This window comes from Pseudophryne corroboree, chromosome 6, assembly GCF_028390025.1.
Source record: "Pseudophryne corroboree isolate aPseCor3 chromosome 6, aPseCor3.hap2, whole genome shotgun sequence".
Classification (NCBI taxonomy): Eukaryota; Metazoa; Chordata; class Amphibia; order Anura; family Myobatrachidae; genus Pseudophryne; species Pseudophryne corroboree.
Genome location: NC_086449.1, coordinates 28,311,371 through 28,325,913, shown reverse-complemented (window position 1 = coordinate 28,325,913; position 14,543 = coordinate 28,311,371). Strand labels below are relative to the sequence as shown.

Below are 14,543 nucleotides of genomic sequence, written 5' to 3'. Positions count from 1 at the left end.
CCTTGGCTGGCAAACTGGCACCATATATAGCCTCATAGGCTATATAGGTGCTTTTTAACCCCTAAGAAAAAATGGAGTACAGAAGACTCTTGTTTGGGTGCACTCTTGTAGAAATGATGATATTAAAACATAACGTTTATTAGACCTTATTAAAATAAAGTCAGTATTCACTCATTCTCCCCATGGAGTTGGTACAGAAAAAGACAAAGACAAAATATAGATAACACAAACATGTTAATGGAGTAAAAAGTGTTTATATGGTATGTTCTGGTTTTGGTCTATGCCAATATAGATTGACAAAAAAGATGTAGGCACAGTTGTCTTACATCTATTATGCCTTACCAGTACAAGCAATGCTTGTTTTAATGGGACCTGAATAGGTCTTGCACGAATAGGTATCTAATACAACGGGAAATATATGTCCCATATATCCGCTGTCACATCTCATTATCTATTATTCAGAGTGCAATGGAAGTGAACAAGCCCGCCTGACGGGTGAAACGCGTTTTCAGACCAAACCAAGTATGCAGTGGGACCTTGAACCTCTGAGACAGCCATGAAATAGGACCTAATCTCGGGAGAACATCACTAATACAAATTTCCATAACTGACCCAGGGACCTGGGCGGTATCCGGTATTCAGTCTGATATACATATATACCTAACCTTCATAATACACAATATTCTATCTATTAATTTTGTTTCCTCGAATAGAGGGATAATTTGGTATATATAGACAGATCCTTTTTAGAACTATATATTTTGCTGGATATCATTAACCCGTGTGATGGTAAACACTTGTGAGGATAGCAATCACATGTACACATGAAAAAGATTTTTACACATGCCCAGGGTCGATACAAATTTTTGACTGATGTGGTATTGTATTTCTACTAGGCTTCCGCATATAAATTGGGTCATTGATAGTGACTCTCTGTCTGACATAGCTCTATATGCTGCAGACTATATGTGGACATAGATGTGGACTCTGTTTTCTCAGAGTGATAATTTTGTGTGCGTAAACAGATCCTCCTCAGAACTGTATAATTGCTGTAGATCATTAACCCATGTAATGTTAAACACTGGAGAGGATAGCAATTATATTCACACATGGAAAGGAGTTTACACATTCCCAGGGCTGATACAATTTTCTCAATAATTGATTAATAGGATATTGTACGTCTCCCATACTTCCGCATACAAATGGAATTGTGGATGGTGAATCTCTGTCTGACATAGCTCTATATGCTGTAAACCATATGTGGACAAGGGCAGGGGCGTACTCGCAATGAGTCTATGTAGCAACTGCAGAAAACATTAATTGCATCAGCTGTGATTTTGAATGGATGTACCGCATCCTCTTCTTCTTCTCCAATTCGCTTTTTCACTCTTTATCTTATTTCGTGGACTCTCATCTATGATTCCTAGATGTATCTGGGTTTAACATAGACAGCAGATCCACACTTTTTCTCTAATCTATTTAATAGGTGCACTCTCATTGGTGAGTGGGACACCTCGGCTACGTGTTACTATCATACCTCACCGCTAGAGCCCAATCTCGTCCGATCTTGGAAGCAAAACGGTGATGGGCTGGGTCAGTATCTATGGGGTGACCCCTTGAGAATACCCAGTATAGTAATTTGAGGTTGTTCTTTTCAAACTCAGTACCAACAGCAGGATCACCACTGCCTCTTCTTTCTAATCTTTGACCAACCCTGGTGCAATTCAGGCAGGATTTGGATCAAATAAGAATTTGACCTTCTGAGTGATACACAGATGCATATACCCCCACAAAGCCATTTATCGAGTGAATATGTCAGTTAGGGAAACAAACTTATGTGTTGACTGAGCACTCTGAATAATAGATAATGAGATGTGACAGCGGATATATGGGACATATATTTCCCGTTGTATTAGATACCTATTCGTGCAAGACCTATTCAGGTCCCATTAAAACAAGCATTGCTTGTACTGGTAAGGCATAATAGATGTAAGACAACTGTGCCTACATCTTTTTTGTCAATCTATATTGGCATAGACCAAAACCAGAACATACCATATAAACACTTTTTACTCCATTAACATGTTTGTTTTATCTATATTTTGTCTTTGTCTTTTTCTGTACCAACTCCATGGGGAGAATGAGTGAATACTGACTTTATTTTAATAAGGTCTAATAAACGTTATGTTTTAATATCATCATTTCTACAAGAGTGCACCCAAACAAGAGTCTTCTGTACTCCATTTTTTCTTAAGCTGTTTTCTGACTCTGGGTGCACCACCAGACTTTAAATAGAGATTTTCTCTGTATATATGAATACTGGTCCATATAAACACGTGTAATTGTGTAAGACTGGTGCGGAATCACCAACCTTTCTTGCTTTTTAACCCCTGCCAGAATCCATAAAAATGCGGGAGAAAAGTCCGCGAAAAAGGGGCGGAGCTATCTCCCTCAGCACACTGGCGCCATTTTCCCTGACAGCTCCGCTGGAGGGAAGCTCCCTGGCTCTCCCCTGCAGTCAATACACTACAGCAAGGGTTAAAAAAGAGAGGGGGGGCACAATTTAGGCGCAGTATACAATATATATATATATATATATGCAGTTATAAGGGAAAACACTCTTTATAGGTGATATCCCTGTGATATATAGCGCCCTGGTGTGTGCTGGCATACTCTCCCTCTGTCTCCCCAAAGGGCTTTGTGAGGTCCTGTCCTCTGTAAGAGCATTCCCTGTGTGTGTGCTGTGTGTCGGTACGGCTGTGTCGACATGTATGAGGAGGATAATGATGTGGAGGCGGAGCGAATGCCTGTAAATGTGATGTCACCCCCCTGCGGGGTCGACACCGGAGTGATTGGACTTATGGAAGGATTACGTGAAAGTGTCAACTCCTTACACAACAGGTCGACGACACAGAACAGCCGGCTACTCAGCTTGTGCCTGTTCCAGCGTCTCAAATGTCATGGGGGGCTCTAAAATCGGCCGCTACCTCAGATGGCAGACACAGATGTCGACACGGATACCGTCTCCAGTGTCGACGACGATGAGACTAGTGTACCCTCCAAATAGGTCCACCCGTTACATGATTGAGGCAATGAAAAATGTATTATACATTTATGATAATACCCCAGGTACCACATAAAAGGGTATTATGTTGGTGAGAGAAAACTACCAGTAGTTTTTCCTGCATCTGAGAAATTAAATGAGGTGTGTGAGGAAGCGTGGTCTTCCCCCGGTAAGAAATTGATAATTTCTAAACGGTTATTGGCGGCGTACCCTTTCCCGCCAGAGGATAGGTCACGTTGGGAAACACCCCATAGGGTAGATACAGCGCTTACACGCTTATCAGAAAAGGTGGCACTACCGTCTCCGGATACGGCCGCCCTGAAGGAACCTGCTGATAGAAAGCAGGTGGTTACCCTAAAAGATATAGTCACACACTCGGGCATTATATTGCGACCAGCCATGGCTTCGGCATGGATGTGCAGTGCTCCCGCTGCGTGGTCAGATTCCCTGTCGGAAAATAACTATGGATAGGGACGATATTTTGCTGAAAATAGAGCATATAAAAGACGTGGTCTTATACATGCGTGATGCACAGAGGGATATTTGCCGGCTGGCATCAAAAATAAGTGCTAGGTCCATTGCCGCCAGACGGGGGTTATGGACTTGGCAATGGTCAGGCGATGCCGACTTGAATTGGCACATGGAAGTTTGCCCTATAAGGGGGTAAAACTGTTGGGGGATGGTCTTTCAGACCTCGTTTCCACAGCTACTGCTGGGAAATCGATTTTTTTGCCACTGGCTACCCCACAACAAAAGAAAGCACCGTATCATCAAGTACAGTCCTTTCGGCCCCAGAAAAGCAAGAGGGCTAGAGGCTCATCCTTTCTGCCGAAAGGCAAAGGTAGAGGAAAAAGCTGCAGCACACAGCTAGTTCCCAAGAGCAGAAGTCCTCCCTGCGTCCGGTAGGTCCACAGCATGGCGCTGGGACTGCTCAGGCGGACCCGGGTGCGGTGGGGGCCCGTCTCAGAAATTTCAGCGCCCAGTGGGCTCTCTCACATGGATCCCTGGGTCCTTCAAGTAGTATCTCAGGGGTACAGGCTGGAGTTCGAGACGTTTTTCCCCCCGCCGTTTCCTAAAATCTACCTTACCGGCACCTCCCTCTGCAAGGGAGGCGGTGTTGGTGGCTATTCAACACTATAATCACAACAAGTGATTGTCAAGGTGCCCCTCCTTCAGCAAGGAAGGGGTTACTATTCCACAGTGGTTGTGGTACCGAAACAGAACGGTTCGGTGAGACCCATCTTAAAATTAAAATACTTTAACTTTTATATCAGAAGATTCAAGTTCAAGATGGAATCGCTCAGGGCGGTTATTACGAGCCTGGACGAGGGGGATTACAGGGTCTCCCTGGACATCAAGGATGCGTACCTGCATGTCCCCATTTACCCCTCCTCACCAGGAGTACCTAAGATATGTGGCACTGGACTGTCACTATCAGTTCCAGACGCTGCCGTTGGAGTGGTCCACGGCACCAAAGGTCTTTACCAAGGTAATGGCCGAAATGATGATACTCCTTCGCAAGAAGGAAGTTTTTATTATCCTGTACTTGGACGATCTCCTGATAAAGGCGAGGTCCAAAGAACAGTTGGTAGTGGGGGTAGCACTCTCTCGGGAAGTGCTACAACAGCACGGCTGGATTCTCAATATTCCAAAGCCACAGCTGGTCCCGACCACAAGTCTTCTGTTCCTGGGAATGATTCTGGACACAACCCAGAAAAGAGTGTTTCTTCCAGTGGAAAAAACCGAGGAGTTGTCATCTCTAGTCAGAGACATCCTAAAACCAGGACAGGTGTCGGTACATCAATGCACATGAGTCCTGGGAAAAATGGTAGCTTCGTACGAAGCATAATTCCATTCGGAAGGTTCCACGCAAGGACGTTCCAGTGGGACCTGTGGGACAAATGGTCCGGGTCCCATCTACAGATATAACAGCGGATAACCCTGTCAGCAAGAAACAGGGTGTCGCTGCTGTGGTGGCTGCAGAGGGCTCATCTACTAGAGGGCCGCAGATTCGGAATACAGGACTGGGTCCTGGTGACCACGGATGCCAGCCTTCGGGGCTGGGGTGCAGTCACACAGGGAAGAGATTTCCAAGGAGATTTCGCTTCATATAAATTTTCTGGAGCTAAGGGCCATTTACAATGCCCTAAGCCAAGCAAGGCCCCTGCTTCAGAACCAGCCGGTACTGATCCAATCAGACAACATCACGGCGGTCGCCCATGTAAACAGACAGGGCGGCACAAGAAGCAGGATGGCGATGGCAGAAGCCACAAGGATTCTCCGATGGGCGACCTACACCCAGGAGAATGGGGACTTCATTCAGAAGTTTTCCAAATGCGGGTAAACCGTTGGGAATGACCACGGGTGGACATGATGGCGTCCCGCCTCAACAAGAAGTTGAAAAGATATTGCGCCAGGTCAAGGGACCCTCAGGCGATCGCTGGGGACGCTCTAGTGACACCGTGGGTGTACCAGTCGGTTTATGTGTTTCCTCCTCTACCTCTCATACCCAAGGTACTGAGAATAATAAGAAGGCGAGGAGTGAAAACCATACTCGTGGTTCCGGATTGGCCAAGAAGAGCTTGGTACCCGGAACTTCAAGAGATGCTGGCAGAGGACCCTTGGCCTCTGCCGCTCAGACAAGACCTGCTGCAGCAGGGACCCTGTCTGTTCCAAGACTTACCGCGGCTGCGTTTGACGGCATGACAGTTGAACACCGGATCCTAAAGGAAAAGGGTATTCCGGAGGAAGTCATCCCTACCCTGATCAAAGCCAGGAAGGATGTCACCGCAAGACATTATCACCGCGTTTGGCGGAAATATGTTGCTTGGTGTGAGGCCATGAAGGCCCCGACGGAGGAATTTCAACTAGGTCGATTCCTGCAAGCAGGGGTGACGTTGGGCCTCAAATTGGGGTCCATCAAGGTCCAGATTTCGGCTCTGTCGATTTTCTTCCAGAAAGAACTGGCTTCACTGCCTGAAGTTCAGACTTTTGTTAAAGGAGTGCTACATATTCAGCCTCCTTTTGTGCCTCCTGTGGCACCTTGGGATCTCAACGTGGTGTAGGATTTCCTAAAGTCGCATTGGTTTGAGCCACTTAAAACCGTGGAGCTAAAGTATCTCACGTGGAAAGTGGTCATGCTGTTGGCCTTGGCCTCGGCCAGGCGTGTGTCAGAATTGTCGGCTTTGTCATGTAAAAGCCCTTATCTGATTTTCCATATGGATAGGGCAGAGTTGAGGACTCGTCCTCAGTTTCTCCCGAAGGTGGTCTCCGCTTTTCACTTGAACCAACCTATTGTGGTGCCTGCGGCTACTAGGGACTTGGAGGATTCCAAGTTGCTGGACTTAGTCAGGGCCCTGAAAATTTATGTTTCCAGGACGGCTGGAGTCAGGAGAACTGACTCGCTGTTTATCCTGTATGCACCCAACAAGCTGGGTGCTCCTGCTTCTAAGCAGTCTATGGCGCGCTGGATTTGTAGCACTATTCAGCTGGCGCATTCTGCGGTAGGATTACCGCAGCCTAAATCAATAAAAGCCCATTCCACAAGGAAGGTGGGCTCATCCTGGGCGGCTGCCCGAGGGGTCTCGGCTTTACAACTTTGCCGAGCAGCTACTTGGTCAGGGGCAAACACGTTTGCTAAATTCTACAAAATTGATTCCCTGACTGAGGAGGACCGGGAGTTCTCTCATTCGGTGCTGCAGAGTCATCCACACTCTCCCGCCCGTTTGGGAGCTTTGGTATAATCCCCATGGTCCTTACGGAGTCCCCAGCATCCACTAGGACGTCAGAGAAAATAAGATTTTACTCACCGGTAAATCTATTTCTCGTAGTCCGTAGTGGATGCTGGGCGCCCATCCCAAGTGCGGATTGTCTGCAATACTTGTACATAGTTATTGTTACAAAAATCGGGTTTTGTTGTGAGCCATCTCTCCAGAGGCTCCAATTGTTATCATACTGTTAACCGGGGTTCCTATCACGTGTTATATGGTGTGATTGGTGTGGCTGGTATGAGTCTTACCCGGGATTCAAACTCCTTCCTTATTGTGTCAGCTCTTCCGGGCACAGTTCCTAACTGAGGCTTGGAGGAGGGTCATAGGGGGAGGAGCCAGTGCACACCAGATAGTCCTAAATCTTTCTTTAGAGTGCCCAGTCTCCTGCGGAACCCGTCTATTCCCCATGGTCCTTACGGAGTCCCCAGCATCCACTACGGACTACGAGAAATAGATTTACCGGTGAGTAAAATCTTATTATAAGCAGCTATAAGGGAAAAACACTCATTTATAGTGGGATCCCTGTTTTATATAGTGCTCTGGTGTGTGCTGGCATACTCTCTCTCTGTCTCCCCAAAGGGCTTTGTGGGGTCCTGTCCTCTATCAGAGCATTCCCTGTGTGTGCGGTGTGTCGGTACGGCTGTGTCGACATGTATGATGAGGAGGCTTATGTGGAGGCGGAGCAGATGCCTGTAAATGTGTTGTCACCCCCTGCGGGGTCGACACCTGAGTGGATGGACTTATGGAAGGAATTACGTGAAAGTGTCAACTCCTTACATAAAAGGTTTGACGACATGGGACAGCCGGCTTCTTAGCCTGTGCCTGCCCAGCCGTCTCAAAAGCCATCAGGGGCTCTAAAACGGCCGCTACCTCAGATGGCAGACACAGATGTCGACACGGATACTGACTCCAGTGTCGACGACAATGAGACAAATGTAACTTCCAATAGGGCCACACGTTACATGATTGAGGCAATGAAAAATGTGTTGCACATTACTGATATTACCCCGGGTGCCACAAAAAAGGGTATTATGTTTGGAGAGAAAAAACTACCAGTAGTTTTCCCTCATCTGAGGAATTAAACGAAGTGTGTGAAGAAGCGTGGGCTTCGCCTGATAAAAAATTGGTAATTTCTATAAGGTTTCTAATGACGTACCCTTTCCCGCCAGAGGATAGGTCACGTTGGGAAACACCCCCTAGGGTGGATAAAGCGCTCACACGCTTGTCAAAAAAGGTGGCACTACCGTCTCCGGATACGGCCGCCCTAAAGGAGCCTGCTGATAGAAAGCAGGAGGCTATCCTGAAGTCTGTGTATACACACTCAGGCATTATACTGAGACCAGCTATTGCTTCAGCATGGATGTGCAGTGCTGCAGCAGCGTGGTCAGATTCCCTGTCAGAAAATATTGACACCCTAGACAGGGACACTATATTGCTAACCGTAGAGCATATAAAAGACGCAGTCTTATATATGAGAGATGCACAGAGGGATATTTGCCGGCTGGCATCTAAAATAAGTGCAATGTCCATTTCTGCCAGGAGACGGTTATGGACTCGGCAGTGGACAGGGGAAGCAGATTCTAAAAGGCACATGGAGGTTTTGCCTTACAAGGGTGAGGAGTTATTTGGGGATGGTCTCTCGGACCTAGTTTCCACAGCAACAGCTGGGAAGTCAGCATTTTTACCCCATATTCCCTCACAGACAAAGAAAGCACCGTATTATCAGGTGCAGTCCTTTCGGCCCCAGAAGAGCAAGCGGGGAAAAGGAGCGTCCTTTCTGCCCAGAGGCAGAGGTAGGGGGAAAAAGCTGCAGCATACAGCCAGCTCCCAGGAACAAAAGTCCTCCCCCGCTTCCTCCAAAGCCACCGCATGAAGGTGGGGCTCCACAGGCGGAGCCAGGTACGGTGGGGGGGCGGCTAAAAAATTTCAGCAATCAGTGGGCTTGCTCACAGGTGGATCCCTGGATTCTACAAGTAGTATCTCAGGGGTACAAGCTGGAATTCGAAACGTCTCCCCCCCCCCCCCCCCCCCCCCCGCCGTTTCCTCAAATCTGCCTTGCCTACAACTCCCTCAGGAAGGGAGGCTGTGCTAGAGGCAATTCACAAGCTGTATTCCCAGCAGGTGATAGTCAAGGTGCCCCTCCTTCAACAAGGAAGGGGTTACTATTCCACAATGTTTGTGGTACCGAAACCGGACGGTTCGGTGAGACCCATTTTAAATTTGAATTTCTTGAACACATATATAAAAAAATTCAAGTTCAAGATGGAATCGCTCAGGGCGGTTTTTGCAAGCCTGGACGAGGGTATCTCTGGACATCAAGGATGCTTACCTGCATGTCCCCATTTACCATCCTCACCAGGAGTACCTCAGATTTGTGGTACAGGATTGTCATTACCAATTCCAGACGTTGCCGTTCGGTCTGTCCACGGCACCGAGGATATTTACCAAGGTAATGGCCGAAATGATGATACTCCTTCGAAAAAAGGGAGTTTTAATTATCCCGTACTTGGACGATCTCCTAATAAAGGCGAGATCCAGGGAGCAGTTGTTGGTCGGGGTAGCACTATCTCAGGAAGTGCTACAACAGCACGGTTGGATTCTAAATATTCCAAAGTCACAGCTGGTCCCTACGACGCGTCTACTGTTCCTGGGGATGGTCTGGACACAGACCAGAAAAAAGTGTTTCTCCCGGAGGAAAAAGCCAAGGAGCTGTCATCTCTAGTCAGAGGCCTCCTGAAACCAAAACAGGTGTCGGTGCATCTCTGCACGCGAGTCCTGGGAAAAATGGTAGCTTCTTATGAAGCAATTCCATTCGGCAGGTTCCATGCAAGAACTTTTCAGTGGGATCTGTTGGACAAGTGGTCCGGATCGCATCTTCAGATGCATCGGCTGATAACCCTGTCTCCAAGGACCAGGGTGTCTCTGCTGTGGTGGTTGCAGAGTGCTCATCTCCGAGAGGGCCGCAGATTCGGCATACAGGACTGAGTCCTGGTGACCACGTATGCCAGCCTTCGAGGCTGGGGGGCAGTCACACAGGGAAGAAACTTCCAAGGACTTTGGTAAAGTCAGGAGACTTCCCTACACATAAATATTCTGGAACTGAGGGCCATTTACAATGCCCTAAGTCAGGCAAGACCCCTGCTTCAAAACCAGCCGGTACTGATCCAGTCAGACAACATCACGGCAGTCGCCCATGTAAACCGACAGGGCGGCACAAGAAGCAGGATGGCGATGGCAGAAGCCACAAGGATTCTCCGATGGGCGGAAAATCACGTGTTAGCACTGTCAGCAGTGTTCATTCCGGGAGTGGACAACTGGGAAGCAGACTTCCTCAGCAGACACGACCTACACCCGGGAGAGTGGGGACTTCATCCAGAAGTCTTCCAACTGATTGTAAACTGTTGGGAAAGGCCACAGGTGGACATGATGGCGTCCCGCCTAAACAAAAAGCTAGAAAGATATTGCGCCAGGTCGAGAGACCCTCAGGCAATAGCCGTGGACGCTCTAGTGACACCGTGGGTGTACCAGTCGGTTTATGTCTTCCCTCCTCTTCCTCTCATACCCAAGGTACTGAGGATAATAAGAAAAAGAGGAGTAAGAACTATACTCATTGTTCCGGATTGGCCAAGAAGAACTTGGTACCCGGAACTTCAAGAAATGATCTCAGAGGACCCATGGCCTCTGCCGCTCAGACTGAACCTGCTGTAGCAGGGCCCCTGTCTGTTCCAAGACTTACCGCGGCTGCGTTTTGACGGCATGGCGGTTCAACGCCGGATCCTGAAGGAAAAGGGCATTCCGGAGGAAGTCATTCCTACGCTGATTAAAGCTAGGAAAGAAGTAACCGCAAACCATTATCACCGCATTTGGCGAAAATATGTTGCTTGGTGTGAGGCCAGGAAGGCCCCAACAGAGGAATTTCAGCTGGGTCGATTTCTGCACTTCCTACAGTCAGGAGTGACTATGGGCCTAAAATTGGGTTCCATTAAGGTCCAGATTTCGGCTCTGTCGATTTTCTTCCAGAAAGAACTGGCTTCACTGCCTGAAGTTCAGACATTTGTGAAGGGAGTGCTGCATATTCAACCCCCTTTTGTGCCTCCTGTGGCACCTTGGGATCTCAACGTGGTGTTGGATTTTCTAAAATCACATTGGTTTGAGCCACTTAAAACCGTGGATTTAAAATATCTCACGTGGAAGGTGGTCATGCTATTGACCTTGACTTCGGCCAGGCATGTGTCAGAATTGGCGGCTTTGTCGTGTAAAAGCCCCTATCTGATTTTCCATTTCGATAGGGCAGAATTGAAGACTCGTCCCCAGTTTCTCCCTAAGGTGGTTTCAGCTTTTCATTTGAACCAACCTATTGTGGTGCCTGCGGCTACTAGGGACTTGGAGGATTCCAAGTTACTGGACGTTGTCAGGGCCTTGAAAATATATGTTTCCAGGACGGCTGGAGTCAGGAAAACTGACTCGCTATTTATCCTGTATGCACCCAACAAGCTGGGTGCTCCTGCTTTTAAGCAGACTATTGCTCGCTGGATCTGTAGTACAATTCAGCTTGCGCATTCTGCGGCTGGAATGCCGCATCCTAAATCTGTAAAAGCCCATTCCACAAGGAAGGTGGGTTCTTCTTGGGCGGCTGCCCGAGGGGTCTCGGCTTTACAGCTTTGCCGAGCAGCTACTTGGTCGGGTCCAAACACATTTGCTAAGTTCTACAAGTTTGTTACCCTGGCTGAGGAGGACCTTGAGTTTGCTCATTCGTTTCTGCAGAGTCATTTGCACTCTCCCGCCCGTTTGGGAGCTTTGGTATAATCCCCATGGTCCTTACGGAGTCCCCAGCATCCACTAGGACGTCAGAGAAAATAAGAATTGACTCACGGGTAATTCTATTTCTCGTAGTCCGTAGTGGATGCTGGGCGCCCGTCCCAAGTGCGGACTTCTTCTGCAATACGTGTATATAGTTATTGCTTAACTAAAGGGTTCTTGTTATGAGCCATCCGTTGAATGAGGCTCAGTTGTTGTTTATACTGTTAACTGGGTATGGTTATCACAAGTTGTACGGTGTGATTGGTGTGGCTGGTATGAGTCTTACCCTGGATTCCAAATCCTTTCCTTGTAGTGTCAGCTCTTCCGGGCACAGTTTCCCTAACTGAGGTCTCGAGGAGAGGCATAGAGGGAGGAGCCAGTGCACACCAGATATAGTACCTAATCTTTCTTTTAGAGTGCCCAGTCTCCTGCAGAGCCCGTTTATTCCCCATGGTCCTTACGGAGTCCCCAGCATCCACTACGGACTACGAGAAATAGAATTACCGGTGAGTAAATTCTTATTTTCTCTGACGTCCTAGTGGATGCTGGGACTCCGTAAGGACCATGGGGAATAGCGGCTCCGCAGGAGACAGGGCACAAAATAAAAGCTTAAGGATCAGGTGGTGTGCACTGGCTCCTCCCCCTATGACCCTCCTCCAAGCCTCAGTTAGATTTTTGTGCCCGGCCGAGAAGGGTGCAATCTAGGTGGCTCTCCTGAGCTGCTTAGAATAAAAGTTTAGTTTAGGTTTTTTTATTTTCAGTGAGTCCTGCTGGCAACAGGCTCACTGCATCGTGGGACTAAGGGGAGAAGAAACGGACTCACCTGAGTGCAGAGTGGATCGGGTTTCTTAGGCTACTGGACATTAGCTCCAGAGGGACGATCACAGGTTCAGCCTGGATGGGTCACCGGAGCCGCGCCGCCGTCCCCCTTACAGAGCCAGAAGAGACGAAGAGGTCCGGTGAAATCGGCGGCAGAAGACATCCTGTCTTCAGTCTAAGGTAGCGCACAGCACCGCAGCTGTGCGCCATTGCTCTCAGCACACTTCACACTCCGGTCACTGAGGGTGCAGGGCGCTGGGAGGGAGCGCCCTGAGACGCAATATAACAGTATATACCTTAGGTGGCAAAAAGAATACATCACATATAGCTCCTGGGCTATATGGATGTATTTTAACCCCTGCCATTTTTACACAAAAAAGCGGGAGATAAGGACGTCGTGAAGGGGCGGAGCCTATCTCCTCAGCACACAAGCGCCATTTTCCCTCACAGCTCCGCTGGAAGGACGGCTCCCTGACTCTCCCCTGCAGTCCTGCTTCAGAATCAGGGTAAAAAAGAGAAGGGGGGGCATTTTTGGCAGCAAATAACGATAATAACAGCAGCTATAAGGGAATAACACTTATATAAGGTTATCCCTGTATATATATATATAGCGCTGGGTGTGTGCTGGCAGACTCTCCCTCTGTCTCTCCAAAGGGCTAAGTGGGGTCCTGTCCTCTATCAGAGCATTCCCGGTGTGTGTGCTGTGTGTCGGTACGCGTGTGTCGACATGTATGAGGAGGAAAATGATGTGGAGGCGGAGCAGTTGCCTGTGTTGGTGATGTCACCCCCTAGGGAGTCGACACCTGACTGGATGATTGTATTTAAACAATTAAGTGATAATGTCAGCAATTTGCAAAAAACTGTTGACGACATGAGACAGCCGGCAAATCAATTAGTGCCTGTCCAGGCGTCTCAGACACCGTCAGGGGCGCTAAAACGCCCGTTACCTCAGTGGGTCGACACAGACCCTGACACAGATACTGAGTCTAGTGTCGACGGTGACGAGACAAACGTAATGTCCAGTAGGGCCACACGTTACATGATCACGGCAATGAAAGAGGCATTGAACCTTTCTGACACTACAAGTACCACAAAGAAGGGTATTATGTGGGGTGTGAAAAAACTACCAATAGTTTTTCCTGAGTCAGAGGAAATAAATGAGGTGTGTGATAAAGCGTGGGTTTCCCCCGATAAAAAACAGCTAATTTCTAAAAAATTATTAGCATTATATCCCTTCCCGCCAGAGGTTAGGGCGCGTTGGGAAACACCCCCTAGGGTAGATAAGGCGCTCACACGTTTATCTAAACAAGTAGCGTTACCGTCTCCTGATACGGCCACCCTCAAAGAACCAGCTGATAGAAGGCTGGAAAATATCCTAAAAAGTATATACACACATACTGGTGTTATACTGCGACCAGCAATCGCCTCAGCCTGGATGTGCAGTGCTGGAGTCGCATGGTCGGATTCCCTGACTGAGAATATTGATACCCTGGATAGGGACAATATTTTGTTAACTATAGAACATTTAAAGGATGCATTACTATATATGCGTGATGCACAGAGGGATATTTGCACCCTGGCATCAAGAGTAAGTGCTATGTCCATCTCTGCCAGAAGAGCGTTATGGACGCGACAGTGGTCAGGGGATGCGGATTCCAAACGGCACATGGAAGTATTGCCGTATAAAGGGGAGGAGTTATTTGGGGCTGGTCTATCGGACCTGGTGGCCACGGCAACGGCTGGAAAATCCACCTTTTTACCCCAGGTCACTTCACATCAGCAGAAAAAGACACCGTCTTTTCAAACTCAGTCCTTTCGTTCCCATAAGTACAAGCGAGCAAAAGGCCACTCTTTTCTGCCCCGGGGCAGAGGAAGAGGAAAAAGACTGCACCATGCAGCCGCTTCCCAGGAGCAGAAGCCCTCCCCTGCTTCTGCCAAGTCTTCAGCATGACGCTGGGGCTTTACAAGCAGACTCAGATATGGTGGGGGCCCGTCTCAAGAATTTCAACGCGCAGTGGGCTCACTCGCAAGTGGATCCCTGGATTCTACAGGTAGTATCGCAGGGGTACAAACTGGAATTCGAGGCGTTT

At 48.2% G+C, this 14,543-nt stretch overlaps 1 protein-coding gene and 1 pseudogene across 1 annotated transcript in view; both read left to right on the top strand.

Moving 5' to 3' along the window:
* LOC134935971 (gastrula zinc finger protein XlCGF17.1-like) overlaps positions 1-14,543 on the top strand; it is a 61,108-nt gene that overhangs the window by 13,612 nt on the left and 32,953 nt on the right. The window lies entirely within an intron of this gene.
* Positions 1,524-1,641, top strand: LOC134937415 (5S ribosomal RNA; annotated as a pseudogene).